We start from the raw sequence: 10,856 nt of genomic DNA, 5'->3' as shown, positions 1-10,856 counted from the left end.
TCTCTCTCTCTCTCTCTCTCTCTCATACACACACACACACACACACACACTTAGGACTCGTTTCCCACCACCCACTCACATGGATGTTACTTCTCTATGTACACTCACCAAGTTCCCCCATGCAGTGCACAGAAACAAAGACCACGAGGACAGGTAGATAATGAACATAAATACAGCCCTTTACTCCAAACCACAGAGCACAAGGGATTCTGAGGGACCATAGGATGGATGGTAGGAGTATCCAGTCTCGTCTCCCATCCATGGGTGCAGAGGGCTCATCAGCTTCCCTTAAGAGTATCTCCCCTCAAATGATGGGGGAGGGGTGTTCTACTTCTGAAGTGGACACAGGAGAACAAGACTGTTGAGGAAGAGGAATTCAATCTCAAGGGTAGAAACATGAAAACTACATAGAACCTCAAAGAAGAGAAGAGAAGTCTCCCGAGAGACTGGGGCATCCAAAAAAGCTCACAGTCTCATCCTTACCTCTTCTTCCTCATACAGTCCTTGCCATGCTTAGCCTAAGTGTGATCTGCCATAATTGTTGAGAAAAGCTTGCTGGTACCATGTCAAAACTAGTTAGAGATCTTCTACCGGTCTTTCCTCCATTATGCAGGCAGAGAGACAGTGATCATCACCCCCAGCCTTTTCCTGAGAACGCTTCAGAATCCTGTAACACTGTCACGCCCCACTTTACACCAGCATAACAATACCTGGGCAGCTAAGGTCCACTCAGCTAAGTGTCCACTAAAGCAAAGACAGACACTGAGGAAGAGCCTGCCTCAGACTGCTATTTGCTCAAGGCAGGAGCTTCTGAGAACTGGGGCATTGATCAGACACCATTTGGAGGGTCCTGATCACTGCACAGAGGACACAACTCCATTGTGCTGAGATCATATTTCTGGTCTCCCTAAGTGGAATTAGACTTACTCAAAGCCCTGAAAACTACTTCTTAAAGTAATGACTTTGGACATATTAATTTTTTATTATTATGCACATCTCTCCCCGATCCATGCATATAAAGCTACCTCATTCATTTTACAAGCTGAATAGTATTCCATTAAGAGGATGCACGTTATTTATGTGGCAACCTGCTCTTTTTGGACATTGAGTTATTTCAAATCCTTCCAAAACCTCAGTGAAAATTCTTACATGCACATTGATGTGCAGCTCCATAAGGAGTCTAATAGTTTGTGGTTCTAGTGAAAACTCTGCATACATCTCTGTGCAAACACATATCCCTGTTGATATATTCCTTGAAGCAGAATTGCTGGGTCAAAAAGAATGAATTTTTTAAAATTTACATCCAAAGTGTCCTCCAAAAACCTAAGAAGATAAAAAAAAAAAAAAAAACTCTTATGCTCCTGTTGTGAGTTTATGTATGTGAGTGTGTGAGTGTGTATGAGTGTGTATGTGGTATGTGTATGTATGTGTGTATTTGTGTGGTATATGTATGTGTATGTGTGTATGTGTGTGTATGTGTGGGTATGGTTTGTGCACATATATGTGTGTGTATATGTGTGGTTTGTGTATTTGTGGTGTATGTGTGCATGTGTGTATGTATGTATGAATGTGTATGTGGTGTATTTGTGTGGTGTGTGTATGTGTATATGTGTGTGTGTATGTGTGTGGTGTGTGTATTTCTTGTTCATTTTTACATTCACTACCACTCTGTCCCTCCCCCACACCAATTCAGGAAGAAAAAGGACTTTATGAAGAAGACTTGTGTTCCTTTGTCACTTGTGAGGCTCAACGTCTTCATTGGCTGTCTTCTCTTCTGGTGACTTGCCTGTTCACATCCTCCGCTGGCTTGTATACTGAATTATTTGTCATTTTTCATGTTAATTTAGAGATGCTCTTTATGTAATTTATCTGTTTTATATGCTACAAAAAAAATGTCTTCTTGATCTGTCACTTTTAACTTTGCTTATTCTTACCTGGTTTTTTTATAGTAACAATAAAGGCCCATTAAGAGGAAAGTCCTGATTAAGAGAATAAAATCTCTGGCCTAGGTGGAGACCTAACATTCCAGTTGAGCCCAGTCAATCATCTGGCCCAGAGATCACCCAGTCCAGTTCCCCTTTAGTCTTGCTAAAGAGATAGGTAAATAACTAATGCATTATTGAGATGGTGAACATTTCCTGCTGGAATACCCACCCCCTAGTGCAATAGTATCTGGCCAGCTACAGACATGTAGTTTAGTAAGTCGGCTCACTTTTCTGAGAAATCCAGAAAGGTGTAACTTCTTATTTCCTTCTTTCTCTTTTCTAAGCACGCTTTCCCTAATGCTTTGAGCTGTCCCGACATTTTGAGTTTCTTTACTCTTTCTCTAAAGCCTTCCTCCCCACCACGTGTCTGACCACGTGCTGACTTTAAACCGCATGGATTTTTTTTCTTCTCTCCTCCATTCCCCTCCTCTAGGCAGCTGCTGAGATTTACAGTTTGACTGTCCTGAGGGTTTTTCTTTTAAACTCTAATAAAATTGTCCTTAAGTTTCAATTGAGTCCATTCTAAAATACTTTTAATAGTGAGACTAAGAACCTATATTAGTTACTTTTCTGTTGCTGTGATAAAACACCATGACCAAGGGAAATTATAGAAGGAAGGGTTTACTTGACATTATGGTTCCAGAGGGATTAGAGTCTGTCATGGTGGGGAGGTAGCCAAAGCAGACAGTGGAGGGCTCACACCTCCAAGCAGGCACAGGAAACAGAGAGCAATGGGAAAATCTAGGAAGATTTAAGAACCCTCAAATCCTGCCCCCAGTGACCTGCTTCCTCCAAGAAGGCCACACCGCCTAAAACTTCCCAAAATGGCACTACCAACTGGGGACAAAATGCCCAAATATTTGGAGCCTATGGGGGGGGGGGGCATTCGCATTCAAACCACCATAGAATCCTAAAAAGGGACCCCAATTCCCAATTTCCACTGTATCCATTTTGCTAATTACTTTGCTAATTTCTCGTTGATTTCTTAAGATATTTATCTTAAGGATATCTATCTTGGTCATACATTTTAAAAATTATTTTTAGATTTAATTATTTTTATGTGTAATGTGTGTGTGTGCCTATGTGAATTTGCAAGTACCACATGTGTACAGGTGCTTGCAGAGGCCAGAGAGTGTTGGCTCCCCTGGAGCTGGTGGCAGGAAATGGTAATCTGCCTGATGTGGGTGCTGGGAACCAAACCCAGTTCCTCTGGAAGAGTAGGAAGCACTCAACCACTGAGCCATCAGATAGCTCAGTCATAAATCTTGCATTTGTTTTCTATTCTGTTTGGGACTCTGTTAATTTAGAGGTAATTTATGTTCATGTAAACACATAAGCTTTTGCATATCACAAATCTTTAGGGAAGCATTTCCTACCAAGATGAGACCTTCACCAATATCTTCCTCAGGTTTTCCTAGCTATTATTTTGCAGTCCACCTGGAATTTATTTTGTGGTGTCCCATAGGAATCTCACTCCTTTTTTTTCCAAAATAATTGGTCAAATTTCCCAATATCTTTCATCAAATTAGTCATCCTTTCCTCTCAACACTGTAACCCTAACTTACTCATACAGTTAGTTTTTATTTGGACTTCAAAGATGTAACAATGATTGTAATCAGCAATCTTGATTTCATCTACAGGAGATGGAGTATTGTTTGCTTTGGATGGGAAAGCAGAGTGTGGTGTGGGACAACCTGGGGGATGGCCGTTAGATAGTCATGCAATTTGCTATGAAAAAGGAAAGTCTGAGGAGGAGATGGCAAAAGAGAAAACTACTGAGTCATAGAAGGAACAAGTTACCAACAAATGACTTCAGAATGACTGCAGGGCAGGAATCTGTAGGAGAGTCTCAGACTACAAGAGGATGGAAACAGAATCCAGCTGGAAGGAAAAAGCCCACAGGCAGTCTATCTCCCAGCTGGCCCAGCGGCTGTCACAAAGCCTGGCACAGAGTTCATGGCAGGGTTTAACTAATTAGCAAATACAAGAGGCTGCCACTGTTGCTATACTACATATCCTTAGGGCTGGGGAGATGGCTCAGTGGGTAAAGGGTCTAAGGACTTGCGTTAGATCCCCAGAAGCTGAATGAGTGTGGAAGTGTGCACCTGGAATCCCAGTGCTGGGGAGGCAGAAACAGGAGGATCTCCAGGGCTTGCTGGCCGGTCAGTCTAGCCAAACAGCTGAGCTTCAGGTCCCACTGAGAGGTCTTGTCTCAAAAAAATAAGGTGGGCACTAGAGGAACGACACATTACAGTATTACTGATGTTTTCCTTAAACCACTGTCATTATGGTAGTCCCCTTATCTGAAGTTTTCTTTTCCTTGTTTTCTGTTACCTGTAAGACTATTACATGGAAAATTCCAGAAATAACTCATGCGTTTTAAATTGTGCACCATTCTAAGAAGTGGGATGAAACCTCATGCTGTCTCGCTCAGTCCCCTTAGGATGTGAATGGTTGTTGTGTGCAGTGTATCCACACTTTGTATGCTACTGGCCTGCTAGACATTCAGCAGCCTTTTTTGGTTATCAGGTTAATTTGGGGGGATATCAGAAGTTTTGTCTGTGGTTTCAGGAGGTCTTGAAGCATATCGCCCATGGACAAGGTGGGAGATGCTATTATATAATTATTTGCCATTTGTCATTTTGTTCTATTTCTTATTAAGGATTACAAACTTGCTAAAGAAACGAGGGCTCTTCTATCTGGACAAAAACAAATGCAGAAGTCATGGTCTTGTTTTCACAACTTGAAGAGTCATGTGGTGGCAAGAGGAGGTGGTGGGCAGATAGGGGGTTGGGGGGATCAAGTCAGGTGAAGAGCTGCAAGACAGTGACTTTCAGTTCAATGCAAAGAACAATTTCCTCTCCTTCAGGGGCCTTAAGGAGAAGGTATTTCCCTAAGGTGGGAAGGTTCACTTTAAGGTCAGATGACCTAGTCAAAGCCACCTTCTACCTTGCATCAGGCAGGAAGTCATCAACTCCTCTGCACCACTGATGTTCTGAGCCTCTAATTGGGCTCTGCTTTCTAGGGGAATATGATTTGCTAGGTCATCTGGGAAGACAGCTGTCTATGTTTATAAATTTCAAACTCATGAGCAATGCTCAAAGAAGTCAGGATCCAAAACACATAACCTTGTTTTTCAGAGTAATTCATTAGATATTAGCTAGAAACGTGAAGAAGATGCTGAGATGCCCACGTCAGCCTGAACATGAGGGGAGCAGACCAGAGGAACAGAAGGCAGCATTGTGCCATCTCCCCGAGTGCTGCCCAGAGAGTGTGTCTATGTTCCTAGAAGATGCAAAGGGGTGGCACAAACCTAATAGCCACACAAGGCATACATGTCCTGTCTTAGAGTGATTAAATAACAGAGCACATCAATATTAGGGCCAGGGAGATGGCTCAGCAGGTAAAGGCACTTGTAGCATAAGCCTGGAGATGTGAGTTCAATCCCTGGGACCCACATAAAGGAGGAAGGAGAGAACTGACTCCACAAGATTGTCCTCAGACCTCCGCACATGTGCCATGGCACATGCACACCCATACTCACACACATCATACATACATATACACACACATGTGGAGTCTGTGCAAAGCACTTGGAATAGAAAGGGAAACCCAAAGGCAGTCCCTATGAATCTAGGAGGGGTATTGTTACGGGGTCATTAAGAGCCCAGCATGAAGCCCTGTAATCTAAGGCCAAACCAGACTTCATTCTACAACACAGGCATGTGAGGTTGTCTAGCCCAAGAGCTAGAACTACAGGAAGAAGTAACTTTCCAGCTGGGACTTATGAAAGACAGAAGATATAGACCCAAAATGATAGGGAAGAGGTTTTCAGGAACAGTAGAGTAAGTGTAGAATCTTCCTCCACCAGCAGATTCCGTTAGGCTGCTAGGAAAAGGTTTGGACTAGCCAGTGCTTGGAAGTTAAATGTATGCGCCCTGTTTCTGGATCTATCTTTCACCGCCGTGCTGCAGACCAGATTTGCTGTCAGAGTCTCCTATTTTACTTGATTTTCTATGTGCATGTTTAAAGTGATTTACCAAAATGATTTTATTAATATCTAAAAGATTTTACTCTGTAGTTTGCAAAACATTCTATCTAAAATAAGCATAGTAAAATTCCTACTCCCTTTCCAAGAAAGAAAGAAAGAAAGAAAGAAAGAAAGAAAGAAAGAAAGAAAGAAAGAAAGAAAGGAAGGAAGTAAAGAAAAGAAGTGTAGAGAGCTGAAAACATGGGCTCTGTGTTGGGTAGACGGTGCTCCACTGTGGCCAGAACCCAAATGGTAGTGATTATAACAGCAGAAAAGTAATTTATCATCCTGCAGTTCTATTCAGAGACATATCCTCAAGAGAATTAGAAACATACCTCCACAAAAAACATATTTGGGGCTGGAGATGTGGCCCAGTTGGAAGGGCTTACCCAACATGAATGAAGCTCTGAGTTTGATCCCCAGCACCACATAAACTGAATGTTGTGGCACACACCTGTAATCCCAGCACTTGGGAAGTGCTAGCAGGAGGATCACAAGTTCAAGGTCCTTCTGTGTTACATACCAAATTTGAGGCTAGCCTGGGAGGCAGGAGATCTTGTCTCAAAAAAAAAAGGAAAAAGAAAGAAGAAGGAAGGAAGGAAGGAAGGAAGGAAGGAAGGAAGGAAGGAAGGAAGGAAGGAGGGAGGAAGGAAGGGAGAAGAGGGGAGGGAAGAAGGGAAGGGAGGGGAAGGGAGGGGAGGGGAGGGGAGGGAGGAAAGAGAAGAGAGAAGAAAACCATATTCATGGGTGTTCATAGCTGCCTGAAGCAGAAAGAAGCCATGATCCACCAGCTGTAGCATATCTATGCAGTGGGCTGTTCCTTCGCAATTGACAATAAAGGAATGAAACGTGCTACAACATGAACCTTAGAAATACACTCAGCAAAAGGAGGTAGATACGAGCACCCACCTGAACCCACATAATGTGTGAGTCCATATGTATGAAAGTTTGGAATCTGTCTACTGTAGTGCAAGCTGCTGATGAAAGGGAGAGACTGGGCGTCAATGGCTGGAGAACAGAATCTCTTTGTGGGTGGTGATGGTTGCACAACGCCAGGAAAATGCTGAAAACCATTGAGTTGCTCGATTTAAACAGTAATTCAGTGAATTATAGTGTGTGGATTACATCTCAATAAAGTCACAGCAGCCAGCAATAACAACAAAATGGCACTTCCTCAGAGTCAGTCCAAGAACAGGAAAACACCACAGAGACCCCCTAGTCTCTGACTGTCCTTGTGGCCCAGAAGGGGACATTAAGGTCCCAGGGAAGAGGGGGTAGATTTATGAGAGGGGCCATCAGTGTCTCTGCCGCTTATAGGCAGTGCAGCAATATTCCTCTGGCACATGAAGGTGACCCCCTGACAGTCATGCTGATGGCGCCAGGGTGGAGGTTCTCACCCAAGCACCGGAATCAGTGCACACTAGCTTCCTGCCAAGTCTTTCACATGACTGGAATGCCATGTGGGCCCCGGATAGCACAACCAGCAGGTGGTGGCAGCCTCTCAGAGAGGCCAGTCCTCTGGCAGACAGCCCTGGGATAATGGATCCTCATGCTCACATGAAGCTTCTGGAATCCCTGGGGACAATCCCGAGGTCTGTGGGAAATAAATCAGGGCTCTACCGCAAAGGTAATCCCAGCTGGGCTCAGTGCCCAGGATGCAATCCCGCCCAACTCTCAACCAAGGACAAGCGTGGCCTGAAAGCTCCCAGGCACTTCCCTTTCCTCTAGGTTGCTCACAGACTCCTCCACAGTGAGCATAAAGAATCCCACTTTTAGTCTTTATAGATGAGGTGGGGTCAAGTGTTTTTACCAGTTTTTCCCATTGGAGGTTGGAGTTTGTGTCCCCAAACCTGCACTGATGTCTAGCAATGCTGTTCCCTTCCCAGTTAATCCATTTGTGAGACACAGAAGAGATGAAATAGTTCAGTTCCCAGGGGGAATCATGGCCTCCGCCTCAAGTCTTGAAGGAAGTTTAGAGATGCCCCGCCCAAGTGCCTCACACTTCTGAGTGATACTGAGGCCTGAAGAGGGAGGAAGAATTGCTCAAGACAGAGCTGAAAGTGAAAATAAAATCCCTTTGGTCAGCCCAGACTTCCCTGAGCAGACCCTGAAAAGGCCTCATTTCCAAAAGTCCAGAACGAAGGCGATTTTCTTCTAGAAAATGGGAGAGAACACCCCAGCTAAGCCGAGAACACTGGGAAGATGGGAGACCACAGAACCCATGACCTAAACTTCTCCCTCGTGGTAATGATTCCCTAAAAGCTGAAAGAACAGGGCCCGACTTTTTAAATAATGACACCACAGAGTGTGTTCTCTAAACACCTTCCCATTGAGTCCAAACAGGGAAGCCCAGGCCCCAGAGAACAGGAAGCTGGTGAAGGTCAAATCAGAAGGAGGGTGGAATCTGGTGAGGCACTGGCTCAGACAGCAAGCAGTCCATCTCTGTGCTCACCATCAGCCTTGAACTGACTTGATCTCAGATCTCCCTGCAGTCAGCTGTCTAGTCAGATCTCTCAGTGCCAGGCTGAGATTGCATTCCTCCCTGCAGCCAGGAGCCAGGGTCCGCTGCCTGGGCTGGTAATAGGATCTTCTTCCAGCCATCCCAGGAGCCTCGTTTCTGTGTCATGGCCCTGGAGCAGCTGGCCCTGAACTGATGGGTAGGCAAGGCTCTGAGTCAGCTCTGGCTAGCCTGTGGGGATCACCTGCCTTCCAAGAGACTTGGGTTTTACTGCCCTCTCACAGGTGTCATAGAAGGACATGCTGAACTCTCCCCATGACTTGAGGACATGGATCTTACTGCCCGGGCATGCAGGGAGAGAAGCTGAGAGCTATTCTGTCTGCGTTGCTTTCCTGAGGGTGACTTCAGGACACAATAAGGAGACAGGGGTCCCAGCCTCCTGCCTGCATGTGTGACAGAACAGACGGTCATAGCCTCTGAACCCCCAGCTCCAGACCCTCTCCAGCTCAGCCTGACTGATAAGCCTCTAGGAGACCAGCAGAACAGCTAACACACACTGGTTCTAGGGGCAGACCCCTCCCTCCACTACAGCAAGACTCAAAGGGATGGGAAGGTAGCCCCCACCTGTGGCCTAGATCCCTCAGCTGCTGGGCTAAAGTACTTCAAAGTTATACCCAAGCTCTTCATGGCACAGGGCAGGAGTGTAAGTCCAGAGAAGGAGAGGTGCTTGCCCCAGGTCTCATAGCCACCTAGAACCAGCACAGACTTGATTCTCGCTGGCCAATCTATTTCTCTTCCCCAACTGCTTTCAGAGCAGTGAGGGGCAGACCTGGTCCATCCCCTGGCATCTCTCAGGCACCTTCACAGGGTGAGTAGTAAAAGCTGTTGCCCTCCACAGACCCAGACACTGCAAAAACATGTCCCATTACCCTTGTTACCTTTTTTAGGGCTTTCAGCACTCTACAAGCTAAGACCAACCATCATCAAGACTGTGCATGGAAATCAAGGGTCTCCATGGACCCTTGATGCCATTTCTTGCTCTCTTTTTCCATTCATTCCATCAAGACCAACCAGTGGGCAGTGAAATCAGCCATCTCTAGAGGACCCAGAACAGGAGAGAAGGGAGCTGAAAGCAGCCACAGGATGACCAGAATATAGAAACTCCATCTGAAATCCTTCATCAACCACTGAAGGGGAACAGCCTAGAAATGCCCATCCTTCTCCCTCTAAGGGGCTCACTCTGTAGCCAGGTGGCCTGGTTCGCATCAGGGCCTGTGAGGATGCGCTAGAAAGAAAGTGACCCACAGTGACCAGCCCTCTAGTTCTGTTCACCACACAGCCCAGAGCTGTCTTCTTCCCTCCTGTGCTGGATAGCTTTAGTGTCAAGTCAACATGACACACCTGGGTTGAGGGAGCCTCAATTGGGGAATTGCCTTCAATGGACTGGCCTGTGGCCATGTCCATGGGGCACCTTCTTGATTGTGTATTGAAAATATTGTTTCACTTATTATCTATATTTTATTATATATTCATTAATTTTGTTTATTTGTGTATGTATGTGTGTGTGCCCTGTGAGGCCAGAGGACTGCTTACAGGAGTCAGTCTCTACTTCCTCCTTCTGGGTCCCAGGGACCAAACTTGGGTCATCAGGCTTGGTGGTAGGCACCTTTACCCACTGAGCCATTTCTCTGGCCAGTATTTTAAATAATCCCTATATAATTTCCTAACATTGAAATTTTATAAACTATTAAGCTATTAAATCTGAGGTATCAGATAAATATTGTTTTAAAAAAGTAGTGGAACTTCTAAAGTCCTATTGTCACATTTCAGCCAAAGTTAGTCAAGCAGGCTCACGTGTGACATAACTCTTAGGCTCCTCCTCCTCCTCCTCTTCCTCCTCCTCCTCCTCTTCTTCCTCCTGCTTTCCAGGGACAGCTAGCTGCCCATCCACTTGTGCTCACTGCTGTTAGAACCCCCTGCAGTCTTTCTCCCTCTAAACTGTGCTCCCTGTCACTCAACCACAGCTGATGGACAAGTGGGATCACATTTGAAGAAAGTGATCCAAATGGAGAAAAGGCTAGACCTGACCTTGGAAAAGTACCCAAGGACCTTGAAAAATAAGGAAAAGCTCATCAGGAAGCAGAACTATCCCAAGGCAGCCTTGGAGGCACCCACGGGAGCCCAGCTCCTGCCTGCCCCGCTGAGCAAGCACCTCGCTCCCACCGTATCATCTCTGGTCAACAGTGACATGCCTCAGACTCACAGGAAGTCCTCGCAGCACACTCAAAGTCAAAGAAATTCTCAACAACAAAGGCTCAACTCTAGGGGCCCAGGCTCCTCCTCCCACCCAAAAGAGGTGAGGTCATAACCTCTCCAGGAACAG

The sequence above is a fragment of the Nannospalax galili genome, unplaced genomic scaffold (assembly GCF_000622305.1).
Source record: "Nannospalax galili isolate Female #2095 unplaced genomic scaffold, S.galili_v1.0 scaffold125, whole genome shotgun sequence".
Classification (NCBI taxonomy): domain Eukaryota; kingdom Metazoa; phylum Chordata; class Mammalia; order Rodentia; family Spalacidae; genus Nannospalax; species Nannospalax galili.
This window is presented reverse-complemented; position numbering follows the sequence as displayed.